A 14839-nucleotide genomic window follows, 5' to 3' on the forward strand; every position below is an offset into this window, starting at 1 on the left:
GCCCACGTGTTTTCGCGCCCAGCAAGTCGCACGCCGCTAAATCATGCCACCAGTCCGCGCGCGCGTGCCACCAACGGCTTCGGCGGCGCGCGGCGGCAACGGCGCCGTTTCGTTGCGGCGGCGCGCGACGACGGCCGGAGTGAGCCAGCGGCCGCGGTTGGCCGCGCCAGCCGCTCGCGACGCTCGACGCACCACCCAGGTGCCGCGGTTGGCCGCGCCAGCCGCTCGAGACGCTCGACGCACCACCCAGCTGCCGCGGTTGGCCGCGCCAGCCGCTCGCGACGCTCGACGCACCGCCCAGCTGCCGCGGTTGGCCGCGCCAGCCGCTCGAGACGCTCGACGCACCGCCCAGGTGCCGCGGTTGGCAGCGCCAGCCGCTCGAGACGCTCGACGCACCACCCAGCTGCCGCGGTTGGCCGCGCCAGCCGCTCGCGATGCTCGACGCACCGCCCAGCTGCCGCGGTTGGCCGCGCCAGCCGCTCGCGATGCTCGACGCACCGCCCAGCTGCCGCGGTTGGCCGCGCCAGCCGCTCGCGATGCTCGACGCACCGCCCAGCTGCCGTGGCGAACCTCGAGCCGGCTCGGCGGGCGCAGGGCGGGGAGGCGACGGCGCGCCCCTTCATTAGCGGCGCCTCTGAATCATGGCACGCCGCCGCCGAGGCGGGCCCCGCGACGGCGGCGGCGCCGAGGCCGTCCTCGCGGAGGCGGCAGCGCTTGTGCGGCGCTTGAGGTAGCGGGATCGATGTGCTCCGGCGGCCGCGCCCGCCCGCCGTATCAGCTGAGCTAGCCAGCCGAACGGACTGCCGTCGGCACGTGTCTTCACGGGGATGAGATCACCAACTGTGTCATCGGAGCAGACAGGGATTCCAACAGGACGTGTCATCGCGGAGGACAGAGGAGTCCAACGGACCGTGCCGTCCGGTGGAGCCCGAGACGTTCGCCGGGCAGTGTCACTAGAGGAGACAGAGGAGTCCACCGGCCTGTGTCGTTACACGGAGTGGAAGAGCTCACCGAGCCTTGTACCGCTTGTACTTGTACCGACGGAGATGCCCCTCCGACCTTGTCATCAGGAGATAAGGAGACAAGGAGTCAGCACTACGGGGGACAGAGGAGATCACCGGACCGTGTCATCACACGGGATGATGAAGGAGCGTGATATTCGATACGACAGGGAGGCACCAGACCATGGACCGACGAATCACCCCATCATAGGAAACGGAGGAGCTCACCAGACCATGTCAGGGAGCAGGAAGGTGTTTACCAGACAGTGTTATCAGAGGCGGCGGAGGAGCTCACCAAGCCATGTTAGGGAGCAGGGAGGTGTTTACCAGGCAGTCTTATCAGGGGTGGCGGAAGGGCTCACCAGACCGTGTCAGGGAGCAGGGGGGCGTTTACCAGACAGTGTCATCAGAGGCGGCGGAGCTCACCAGACCGTGTCAGGGAGCAGGGGAGCGTTTACCAGAGTGTCATCAAAGGCAGCGGAGCTCACCAGACCATGCCAGAGAGCAGGAAGGCGTTTACCAGACAGTGCCATCAGAGACAGCGGAGCTCACCAGACCATTCCAGAGAGCAGGAAGGCGTTTACCAGACAGTGTTATCAGGGGCGGCGGGGCCCGCCGCACCACGTCAAAAGAGCAGGAAGGAGCCCAACTGATCGCATCAGAGAGCAAGCAGGGGTCCACCAGACCATCTCAGACCACCTCAGAGAGCAGGGAGAACTCCCCGGACCGTGTGATCAGGGGTGGCTGAGGAGGCCACTGGACCGTGTCAGGGAGCAGGGGGTGACACAACGGGCCATGTCATCAGAGACGGAGGAGCAGCCACCCCGACTGTGGCGTGAATTTAGAGGCGGGGCACCGAATGATGGTCGTTGTTCCATAAAGGTCGTATTTCTCTGATGCATCATTGAATATACCCGCATTGCTTGAATTTATTATTTTGACAATAAAGGCGCCGCTCAAAGAAGTGCGCAGCAACAAATCGTGAACTGTTCTGGTCAACAAAAGCTTGGTACATTTGAACAAGAGCCCGCGGGCACTTCTCGAGCCTAGGCCGGGTCGCTCGCTGAGTTCGCGGGTAAAAAGGTTGTAGATCCGCCATAAACGGGCGTCGATTTGTACTCTTTTAGGGGGACCACTGCCCCCCCCCCCCCTGGCTGGTTTGACTCCCCAACGGTGAGGACAAGCAGGGCATTAAATATGGAACGCCAAAATCACATCAACTTTACAGAAGGTTTCCAGTGAATGTTGCACAGGTAAAACGAACAAATAAAATGAAAACAGCGACGTCACTTTCAGTTGAGGGCACTTAAGTGAGCTAGCCGCACTGTCAAAGCTTCGTGCTCTCGCCGAGATTACTCTCATAACTTACAGTACCGCACCGTAAACGTACCGTACTTTTTGCATGATGCATGATTTCAGTTACACGATTAATACGCCTTGTATACTCTGCTATAGTTGCGTGCTATTGCCTGCGCGTCTTGACACTGTTCAGTACTGTTTGGAGTTTCACAGACCGCAGGAGGTTGTGTTCTTTGCCACAAGCAAACCGGTCAAACCTTATCACCTAAAAATGTGAACAAATTAAGAGCCGATAACGTTAGAAAAAAAAACACATGAATTTTCGATGGAACAGTTACGCAAACTTGACGATCCACTCAAGCCGATTAAACCGATAGTGCTAATCGTCGGACAATGGCCACCAAAACAACACTGGCCCTGTCGAGCGTGCCTAACGCGAGCGCTGCCTAGTAACCTGAACCCCGCCTTGCAGCTATCAGCCGGGGTTCCCGTGGCAGCACTGAATTGTCGCGCACATCAACTTACACTCTTTAAGTTGCGACCGTATAAATTCCACAAAGTCTGAAGCAACATCACATCAACCTTACGCCAATTACCAAAACCTGGTTTCGGCGATCGACGCCAAACAAAACGATAATGACGCCTGACGATAACATCTTCCGCTGTGGCACAGAGAGGAAGCGTTTTAGAGTAGTACTGTAGTTCTATTCAGTTGGGTGGGAATTCAACTTTATTACGCTGAGAGACAAGAAGCCTTTTTAGCGTATTTAGGGTTAAGATTTATCCGTCCACTTTCTCAAGCCTATTTTGCGAAAGCACACCGCTGAGGTGGAAGCATAACGTCCATGACAAGAGACGGATGCTACGCCAGATAATTTCAGTGTCAGGTCTACGACTCGGGACCCATTTCGCAAGCAAGGACAAAGCCGGGGCCCACGATGCACATCGATCGAGGCGCTTGATAAAATGAAAGGACCTCTGCGCCGATCTGGGAACCACAGTGGATAGCAGGGGTCCTATGTGGCAGGGAGGTCAGAATCGGCCTGAGGCAGTGTTCATGGGGGCCCGCAGAGGGACACGAAGACCCCTCGGGACCGACCGATCAAGTGTCTGATTGTGTGGTAAGACAGGCCAACTGCAGCTGAAATTAAGGACTCCAGCCTGCGATGCCGGGCACTCAAATGTCAGTCGGAGAGACTCTTGCACCGATTGGGGAAACCCCAGGCCAATGCGGGCCTCTGCTTCGGCCAGAGACCACCCAAAACGAACAGTCGGCTCCGTATCGGTTTGAGGCCTGGGAGCCCGTATCCCAAGCAAAGACAAGGCCGGGACCCGCGATTTTCATTAGTCAGGACCCTTGAAACAAGAGGCCCCCGTATCGGTCAGAGGCCCACAGTGCCTTACAGAGGGCCTTGTGTCGGCAAGGGGCCCCCGAGTCAGCCACGGTAACATTTGCTGAACAGGAACATAGACGGGGCCTCGAATGCTAGACGACCTCTTGCATTCGTCGGGGACTTCCCACAATGAAGCGGATATGAAAGCTTACGATGAGAGTCCCAAATAAGGCAGTGAAAAGCCGTTTGTCAGTCAGGGGCTCCATTACAGAGAGGGGATCTCTATATCCCATTCAAGCCTTGGGCCCGTTAGCTGGGCGGAGACGGAACGATCGGAACGGAACGATCCCGGGCGGAGACGGAGCGATCCTTCAGACCCTGACCGGGACATATGATGTGCCCCCAGAATTGCACCCACTGGGCCCCTTGCCCGGAAAAGGCAGGCAGTTTCCTTAGTATTAAATCGGGCGGATCAAAATGAAGTAAAAAACGTGAGAAGGCCAAAATAAACGAGGATATATGTCCACGGCTCACACTACATGCTTTCGGGGTGCCTGAGCCCCCCCCCCCCCCCCCCCCTATGCTGACTTGAAAGGAATATTCGACATTTGAAGATGCTGAAGCAAGCATGAGATATGGTAAAATCAGCTCGCTTATAGCTTTTGGTGTACTGTCACATGGAAAAGTCTGGTCTATATAAAATGTATCTATTTGGTAAATATGTCTCTCAACGTGTCGTTGTTTGATTGCGTCATGAAACGTTTGTATGACGTTGAGATGCTGCCAAACTAGGCGTGCGAAATTGCCACCCTAGCATCTCCTTGTGGTACTTCACCAAGCCAACAGATGACAGTGGCGGCGCTTGGGTTGTGCGTTGAGCCAAATGTCGTTGTGTACTTGCGTTTTGGTCCTTTCTGGTGGTGTTCTTGCATATTTATCGCCAAGTTTAAGAAGTCTGCTTGTGTTCTCATACTCGGTTATGGCGCTTTACGTCAGTTATTCGATTGGGAAGCCCCATTTCCGTAAAAAATAGCAGCCCTGTCCAGCTTCTGAAATTTTGCAGTACAAAACGTGGTTTGAGAGCAAACCCACCCGTTCCTCTATCCTCTATTTTGCGTCGTCCTACTCCGTCGCGACAACCCGCTTGTCCGAGGCGGGCAGCACGCGTCAGCCACGAGTGGACCGGGAGCCCCGAGGGAAGGGGGACCCCGACCGGGTACCCAGCGCACGTGCGCGGGTTAAAGCTCGGCGAACAGCTCCCCAGGCGTGTGCGAGTCTGCCCCGCCTAGAACTATTTTCCTACATCCCATAGCCCTGAAGTGACGATTTCTGGTGGAAAGTGTCTAATCCAAACAACCAAACGGAGAGCAAACACACGGTTCCCCTTCTTGCTTCGTCCTGGATCCTAGCGACGCCCCAACTGCCCGCCACAGGCTGCATGCGTCAGCCACGGGCGGGCCGAGGTGCCCCATGGGGAGGGGTCCCGACTGGGCGTCCAGCATTCCTAGGGGTCCCTGCGCACGCTTAAGCTCGGCGCTCCCCCCCCCCCCCCCCCCCCTACCACCACGGCGCATGTGGTCCTGCCCCACCATGTTTGATTCTCCTTCATCCCATAGCCCTGAAATGATAATTTCCGGTCGAAATGGCTCTATCCAAATAGCTAATCGTGAATGGAACTGGCAAGTCCTGCTCAATATTGAATGGCACCCCAATGACGTCCACAATAATTGGAAATCGTGCTCACAAACACCAGATCGGAGGGATAGACGATAATATTCTTCCAAGCCTGGAACATCGCATGGCCTATGGAGTGGCAGGATTTGTTTTCAAACACGTTTCAATCGCGTTACGCATGCCTGAATGTCCCTGAAAAAGTACACGCATCTTCGCGGGAGTGTAGCTCAGAAACCAGAGTTTCACGTCTTGAGACGGGGATCGCTGTGATGTGAAACGCACCGTATGACCTTTAAAATCGCTATTTCACTTCAAACCGCTAAACAAATGTAGAACAGTTTCTTCAAAACCCCGCAATGCTCTTCTGACACCTCTCCCGCCCCTCATACATTTGATCAAATAGAAGACACTGTACCAATGCGATGCAACTAGTGTCTGAACTGCTGTTGCAGTAGGTACTAAATGCATCACTATCTGCATCATCATCTTCATAATCATTATCACTATCACATCGGGTTCAAAAGTTCGATGTTCAAAGTTCAATCTCGGGAGCCGGGTCACCGTGACCAGATTCCCCCAAAACTTTATTATTTGTCTATTCCTTTACCACAATCACGAGCATGAAAAACAATTCCACCTAAATTTATCCCGTCCACTAAAATCATCGGGACTTGGCAGACCCACCGCCAGCTAGCGCAGCCAATTTTTCCGGCATGGCTGTTGTCGGGCGAACATTCATCAAATGTGTTGGCTGGCTTCGCTGGCTTATTATATGGTAAGATTCCCTTTACAATCTCGCCATTCATCCTGCCCGATCCAGAGCTAACAATTGTTGTACTTTATCATTATCATAAGCTCCTCCTCAGGTGCATGGGGGCCAAGCATATGTCACGTCATGTCAATGGGGCTTTACGACGCACTCAGCTGCTGAGGCTCTATGGCGTCGCCTGCCTCTCACCCTGGCAGGAAGGGCGGGCACCGCAGGGAATCGAACCCCGTACCTCTGGTTTCCTAGACGAGCAATGGTTAACACAGATGCATTAACCACCACACTACCGGCACCCCAGGGGGCGAAGCATATCAAGGTAACACCAGGAGTGTCTTTATAATTAACATGACCTTCATCTTGAGCATGTTTTTAAGATTTCCTCCGAGCCTTTCGAATGGATGGATTTATGGGATCAGAGCTCACGCTAAGCAGTACCTGTTGTGTGAGCCTTGACCTCGACCATCCGATCACGCGCATGGTGATCTTCTCGCAATCCGAGTCGATCAACAATCATTCAGATACACACCTAGAATATTTCAGCCGCTGCTTATGAATGTGAAGTTTTTTGACAACAGTTCATTCTTTTTTCCAGCAATACTTCGGCAGTTTTGGCTCTCACATGGGCACAACATACGGCTCCTTGCCTCAGTGTATACTTAAGTACACATCGGTAGTACGGTAAGTACAGTTTGCCATGAAGCTATGGCATTGCTGTTAACCCATACAGAAAGTGCAGAAGTAAAAACAGCTTTGGTGCTCTGCATTTGGTAAAGTTATAAAGATGATTAGGGAATGACGATCTTCATTGGTCCACACAAAATAAAGTCCGCGATTTGTTTCTGGTAAGGTCAAGCCTTTTCAATCACCGTAAACCACAAGCCGTGTAAGCCACTGTTCAACAGCCGGCTGACCCCCAGGAACCCCACGAACAGACCGGGATGCCACTGTCGCCTTCGCTGAAACAGGCCCCAAATAAATAGTCTTGGCCTAAACCAAGGCCGATCGGAACTAGAAAATTGCACGGGCAATGAGTTTAACTTATTGCAATCAACATCAACCCTCCACTTGGGCATATTGATACTTAGTTTTTATAAATAATTAGTCTTATAAATACTACGACTTAGTCTTATAAATAATAGTTTTCTTAAATAACCTTTCAGCAATAGCAGGTTTCATACACGTGGTATTTTTGTGGCCTGAGAGGCCATTCCCTGGCACAGACCCAAAGACCCGGACATTTTCAAAACCGGAGAAGCGATGAACATGCTGGGAGTTGTAGGATTACTTTTTGTTATTTAGTTTTGTGGTCCAGAAACAAGAAAAGTTGGGAGACGTAATCTCCAACTCACTGTAGTTATGCCTACGTGGCCAAACCCAGCCAATATTCCAGGCATATATATCTAGCGTGCAGACACAACCTCATGTAAGCATGGTATTCCAATGCCCTGATTAATAACAGAAACTCCCATCCACACCAGTTCCTAAATGCAGCAAGCTCTACCCTTCATGTTTATCTGCATGGTTATCTGTGTGATATCATGTACATGGTCGATCTACATGGGATCATCTGCATGATTAGCGCAATCACATTTGTTATGACACAGCTGATCCTAACGCTCATGCCGCAAAAGGCGTCCTTCTGGTTTAAATTGTGTTGTGCTTCAACATGTTGCATTTACTTTATAATTAACCCGTGCATTAATGGAAACAATTAGTGGGTATCCGTGTTTCAATATTCAGCCACTTGGGTAGCACGGATGTCGAGATTTTTTTAAAGCTGCCACACCACCAACTTGGGGTTCGCTGCCCGTTGTCTCTTCCTTTGCTCATAATCGGCCAATCAGCATCGAGCCGGGAGGCGGTCAATCCAGTATCTGAGCTTTTCAGGCTTGACAAATGGGCCGGGCTGGTCAGAAGTCTGGTTTTTGGGGTAAAAAAGTCCAGATTAGTGCTAACGACCTGCGTGTGGGTGACGTCGAAGAACCAGCATTCTGGCAGCATGAATTTGCATTAGATTCTGGACACCCTAATGGGTCAGTTTTGAAATGCTGGTGGGCACTTTCAAACACTTCCGACTAACACAGTTGATTAGAAAAAGTGCCATGCATGCGACACTTTCACCATACATTATGTAGCCGCACGAGCACACGGGCATCCAGAAACAAAAATACTGCTACTTTTGACTTCATGATCTTATTGTTGTAATGAAAATACCAAAAATCTGTCCTACATCCAAACTGGTCCAATTATCGGCCCTAAAACATTTGTCTGATGGAATTTGAAGCTCTGTACCCGAGATGAGCCGACTTGCTCACGGATGAGCCTGCTCATCGATCGCAACATTTGGATATTGCGCATGTTCATGTCTACAGTAACAGCATGTGCCCAAAAATGTTGTTAGTGTATGCTTCAAAACAAGAACCGAAGAATGCACACAACAAAAAAGCATGCGCATGAGAATAACAATGGGTCGAAGGAATGGCGCTATCAATTCCTCCCCACCTCCCCCCCCCCCCCCCATGGGATGAAAATTCAATATTACAAAAGGCAGTAATTCAAGGCCAGCTCAAAATACTGTCACTTCCATCCCCTTTTGGAGCATGATGTTATGGGGATGAACTGTAGCAGTGCCATATTGTGTGCTTTTCTTTGTTTCTTTGTTTTTTTGGGGGGCGCAGAGATCTGACTAGCAATGTCAGATTTCTCGAAATCCCTCCAAAGTGCTTTGAGTTTCGATCAGAAATAGCCGACCCTACGGGAAAAATTTCAGTTAACTCCATACTTACGATAAAAGTAATACATTTCCTTACGCTTGCCTTTTCCACTTTTCACGCTTGTGTATTCTGCGATGTTCGTAACACCCTACTGCGTCAATATGTTTGTGTAATAAATGCTACGAAAGCTTGAAATACTCTGTTTGGAAACAATATATGGCAATATGGAGCTGACATTCCGCGAATTCAACGAAACGTCATGTTACGGCTTTGGTTTTCCCCATGGCTCATTTCGACACGTACTTTGGCTTTGGGAATGGAATCAGCACATGGCCCATGTGGCGCATTGGCTCAAGCTTCAACCAACCAACTTCTCGGTAACAGGCCATTGTTCGCTGGGCCAATGACAAACATTCTTTTCTTCGCACCAACAGACGTGTGCACGGTCGTTGTCATGACGACGGTGGTCGTGCCTGCAGGGAGGGAGCGTGGTGCTGTTGGAAAGCGCTCGCAGCGTAATTTGGGCTAGAAAATGATTAAGATCGATGTAATTTTGCCTCCACGGTACCGCAATGGCACTTCCGACTGTTATTATCAGACGGACGTTATTATTAGACGTACTCTGAGGTTCCACTAGGGTATGCTTTTGGTATGCCCTGAGGTTGGGTCACTGCCTTCGGCGCCAATGTGCCAAAGTAGTGAAGGTCTATTCCTAGCAAAAATGAGGATACCAAATAAGGCGGGCAGTTTGCCACAATTTTCCACACATTCTATTAAAAACATATTTTCATACTAGGACATAGCTATCAAAACCCAGCAAGACTGCTTAAGAACAACGCAGCGCATACGCACCCTCCAAAACGGAGGGGTATTTGAATTTAAATAAAAAGAACATACTCTAGTGAAACTTCTGGACTAGTTACATCCAATCGTAACACTGGGTAATGCCACTACTGCATCATCAAGGCACGGTACGAATATCACTTCTAACTATTCTCAAGCTCAAATTACGCTATCAACGGTTTGTAACAGCACTAAGCTTTTTCCCTGCAGTCGCGACCACCGTCGTCATGACATCGTGCACACATTCACTGGCATGAACAAAAGAACGCTTGTGATTAGCTCGGCGGGCAATGACCTGTTACCGAAAAAATGGTTGGTTGCAGTTTAAACCAGTGCGTCACAAGGATCATGTGATATTCTCACACCCAAACCCAAACTGTCTCGAAAAAAGCCACTGGTAAACGCTACCGGAGAAATCATAGGAGAGAAATCAAAGCCATAGTATAAGGTTTCGTTGAATTCGCGGGATGATAACCTCATGTTCGCAGATCTTTTTTTCTAAACGGTGTTAACACATTTCGTAGCATTTACCCCACAAACATTCTGATACCATTGTGTGTTACAACACCAGAGAACACACACGGTGGAGAAAGCAAGTCTGCGGAAATGTATTACTTTCATTGCGGTGAGCATGAAGTGAAATGACGTTTTCCCCGCAGAGACAGCTACCTCAGATAGAAATTTTGAGTTTTTCAGATGCATTTCGAGAAAACTGGCATTGCTGATCGAATCCTAATCGGCTGATGTAACAATAAATAAAAGTGCAAAAAGGTGCAATACCTCCTTTGAGCACCCTCCAAATACATCTGAGACCGTTGTACGCACCAGGATTATGCGCACTGACAGCAGCCCTGGAGTGAAGCAAATGTACACACATAAAAATATGTGAAAACAGAACTGAAAGGCCACCCATACCGGAAATATATCCTTTCCTATAACCGACAAGGCCAAGCAACCAAGCATGTAATCACGTAACCAGGTATGGCCATGTAACCTACCGATGGTTTCACCGATTTGGGAGACAGTTCGCGACGTCTCAGGTTCGTTAGAACCCATGATTCAAGTTGTGTCGGTGTCGGAGTTAGTCGCGTCGTTGGAAAGATCATCTGCTAGATTCCACCGAAGATATCTTTATAATTTTGGCACCATGCAGCATATCACCTTATGATCTGTACCCAACCTATCTCCTATTCTGTTCCCGAAAACGTCAAAATCTGTTTGTCGGTATACGAATTTACTGACGTAGTACACCACCCAGCTCTCTAATTAGGTGACAGCGACTGCAGACGCCTTCGCCTAAGCCTGGCGCCATGATGACGGGCTCGCAAACCGAAACCTGGGGTTTGAGTCTGGACCAGAGGGAGCCACGTTTCCAGATCTCAGCCCGCGTGTTTGACTTTGGAGGAGTCGTGATCGCATGCCACCTCACCTGAAACATGTTTAATGCAGGATTATTCGCCTCACTGGGATTTTTACTAGCCTACTAAATGCACATTCAGTAGTTGGTTGCATTGCGACATTCGGACATTGTGCAGCCTTTCAGTCGCCGTTCCTGAAGTGATGAGCCTCCGGACGTCGTGACGCGACTTTTGTAAACATTTTTGGTGCCCGTAAAGCGGTCCGATGAGAGCGTAGGAAGTACGAGGCATAGGCAGTGTGTGTAAGTGCACCTAAATTCTAGCACTTACACACAAAGTTACACAGTAAGTCTTCTGGGGAGGGAAGAGGGGGGGGGGGGACCCGGTGAGTGCTGATCAAGCAACCATTGAAAAAACAGTATACACTGCTGAAGTAAAAATGCAGGTCTATGGTGACTGGCATTTTCATATCCTTGGCATATGACAACAACAAGTTATCTGAAAAGTAATGCCCAGTTAAAAAGAACTTCTCACTCCTTGCTCATGAGAACTAGTGGGATTTGAAAAGGGCAATGCATTGATACATAATTTATTGTCCTGATGGTGCTTGCAAAGGCACAGCCCAACTGGGAGAACAGGCAATTTTTGCCTGTGTGCCAGCGACACACCTAGACTGACACAGTGGTGGTGTAATGTAAATCTAGGGCATGTGCTGTGGTGAGTCAGTGGGTATCACCAGCAGCATTCTTGTCATCACTGAACATCATTTTGGAAACCTAGGTGCTTTTTGCCAGCCTCCAGGATTTTTGATGGATGTGTAAATCTGCTGCCTCAAAAGCCTTCCATTTTGGAGTATGCATGAGGCATAGCCACCCTCCATTTTGGAAGGTGACTTTGGGCCTGGTGTATGACTGCTCCCCATTGTGGAGGGCACATGTGTACAAACAGCTGTGATGATAACAGGCATGCCCATAACACTACATGTAATAGTAACAGCAATGGTAACATTTTACCTAAGTAGTATCTGATGCTCAACTAAATGCAGACAATAAATCTATGTGAAATACCTGCACATGGCAATGTCTCAAAATTCACTGCACTGTAGCACATGCTACAGCATGCATTTGTAACCAAGACCAATGTGAGCACTGGGTGGCAATAGTACTTTAATTACTTTGATGCTGGCTCTTCCATTTTAAATGGGCAGCATATTATAATATTATACATATTATATAGGACAGCATATTATAATAACAATAATAACTCAACAACTAAATCTTAAAAAGTACCAACATTATTCACTTAAAATGCATCAGTCATAAAATCAGCTTTTCTAGTACAGTACTGGATGAAAAATTAGCATCATCACTTCTCTCTCCAGTCAAAGTTGGCTTTTTAGCTCACAAAGCCACCAATCACCATCACAGAAAACAAACCTACTATGCACATTCAGTATTCCTATACAGCAAGGTGAGCTGACAACCTCAAGGCCCAGTTGACTTATGGCCCAGGCTTCCCCCATTGAGGTAGCAGCCTATGGCATTGCAGACATGCACTGATGAAAAACAGCTTTAGTTCCAAACACAGGGAAGTAGAATCAGGTGATGCAAGGCTGTGGAGACATGCAGCATGCAGGAATACCACAAATTCAATTGAACAGTTATTGGCAATATGAAAACCATTCAGATCAAGTTTACCCAACACTTATCTGACTGGCACATTTACCTAACAGACAAAAATCACAACAGCAGAAAGTTGTCCACTGTCAAGTGCTGTGATGCAAATGGTGATGGCTTACTTGTTAACAAATAAACTTATTTTGCCTGACTTTGCCTCCCAGCTAAGAAGGAGATAGGCTTGGGCCATAATACCATGGGTAACCAATGGGTTTGCTCAAACTAGGGAGAAGGCTTCAATTTAAAAATAAAGAATGGGCCCCAGGACAAGCAAGAGAACTCATGCCTAGAAGCAATGCCTCAACAACATCTTGATAGAATGTTAAACAGTTTTCTGTGCTTACAAAAGTTTTACCAGTACAGGTGGGGGTCTAAACACTGAACAAACTCTGCATTTTAAGTGGGTAGCACATTCTGTGTGGGCATACCAGCTGTCAAATCATACACATTATACAATTATCCCACAGACAGCTGTTTCCACACTTCCAAGAGTTTCACATTGTGAGGTTTGTTCCACAAATACAAAGATGAATGTGTTTCTTTGAAAAATAAATATACAGAGATCACTTGAGGATAAAAAGACTATAGCAAAAAGATGGCAGAGATCACCTCACGGGATCTACATAGCGACACAAATGTGATTTACTATAGGCATTTAAGAACCACCAATTGTGCAGGAATGATGCATGACATTGTGTATGTTATCACTTTTAGTATGAATGGTAAATATGTTTGTCGTATTATGATCTCAGATGATAAAATGGTCCAATATTCTGCATGCTCCATCTCTAAATGCCTCATATAGACAATTTAGAGGCTTAATGATTTAGGTTCTCTAATGGTAGTCTACTTCCAACCTTCACATGGCATTTATCTTTTAATGCAGGCACAATATGCCATAAAGCCTTAACATAAAATATATTTTTTGCTGCTGCAGCAAATATCTTTTGGGCATGAAACCATGTGGCATGGAAAGTATCAGCCATAAGACTTCAAATTTTAATCACTTGCTTATAACTGTGTTTCTTTATCTTGTGCTTACCAGCATCAGGTGCCCCTTCCTATTGAAAAGGCACTTGGTTAGTGCCACATGGTTGGTGTACACACATGGATGTTAGACATTTCATCTGCAGATAACTGACCTTAGAACCCAGTCATTTCAAGGACACACACAAGAATACCCAGATATCAATTGGTGCACACATAGCTAGACATTTTGTCAGATATTTGATTGCAACATTATCAGGTTGTCAGACATTTGATCTATAGAGCATTGGGCTTATTGCCCTCTGGTACCAAGAATACATGAACACATTGTTTCAACAAAACATAGGCACTTCATCACACTATGGGGACACCAAATGTCTGACAAACCAGCATGTTTGTCATCCATGGGATTTTCCATTCTAAGTATCTTATAGGTTAAGGTGCATACCTACATATGAGGCAGGGCAGTGGGCACAAATGTTTCATGTAACCAACTGTGGATGGACTGCAGTTCTTCCACAAATGTACATACACAGGTCATAAAGCTGTCAAGAGAAAGAGAATATGCTTGAAATGAATGACGGAATGGATGCTACGTTCATTGCACTGCTACACATCACTTGCGCTAAATCTAGGCATTCGCAACTAATCCTACGCCATTGAGGCTCTAAACATCGCACGCACCTTGGTCATCCGGCTACATTGTGAGAAGATGGAAACATGGCTCCCTGTTGTGCTTCAGCTGCGTTTAACAGCACACACCAGCACGTGAAAAATGCTATTATTATCGAAGATACCCACACCCACATTCACCTTTTACATGAAAACAGCATTCATTACACTTCAAGTACTAACTAAAGTTGAAATATGGATATCGGTGGCACTAGCTCTCCTGGTGAGATTCAATAAACACTTTATATCCCCAAAAATGATTAATCAATTGTGATTACAACACCCTAAAAACTTGAAATATTTGTCTTTTATATTATTATTTTACATACCTTTTTTGGTATTTTTGGACAATTATGTGTGTAATTGTAATAAATGGTATTACATTTTGTAGTTCCTACATCCACCGCAATGAAAAGGTATTATTTGTCGTTATCCTTCCCTTAGTCCTGTATTCTAGTGTTCCAGCTGATAGGCATAGCATACCAAAACTGAGATATTGTTTAGGGGTTTCA

At 48.1% G+C, this 14839-nt stretch overlaps 1 protein-coding gene across 1 annotated transcript in view; it reads right to left on the bottom strand.

Moving 5' to 3' along the window:
- The window catches only part of LOC119111891 (G protein-coupled receptor kinase 1-like), an 87511-nt gene extending 72998 nt beyond the window's left edge, over positions 1 to 14513 (bottom strand). The window contains 1 exon segment of the mRNA XM_037235749.1: positions 14340 to 14513. The gene's annotated coding sequence lies outside the window, so the exon portion shown is untranslated.
- Between the last annotated feature and the right edge of the window lie 326 nt (positions 14514 to 14839).

Source organism: Pollicipes pollicipes, unplaced genomic scaffold (genome assembly GCF_011947565.3).
Source record: "Pollicipes pollicipes isolate AB1234 unplaced genomic scaffold, Ppol_2.1 Scaffold_7261;HRSCAF=8764_pilon_pilon_pilon, whole genome shotgun sequence".
Lineage (NCBI taxonomy): Eukaryota > Metazoa > Arthropoda > Thecostraca > Pollicipedomorpha > Pollicipedidae > Pollicipes > Pollicipes pollicipes.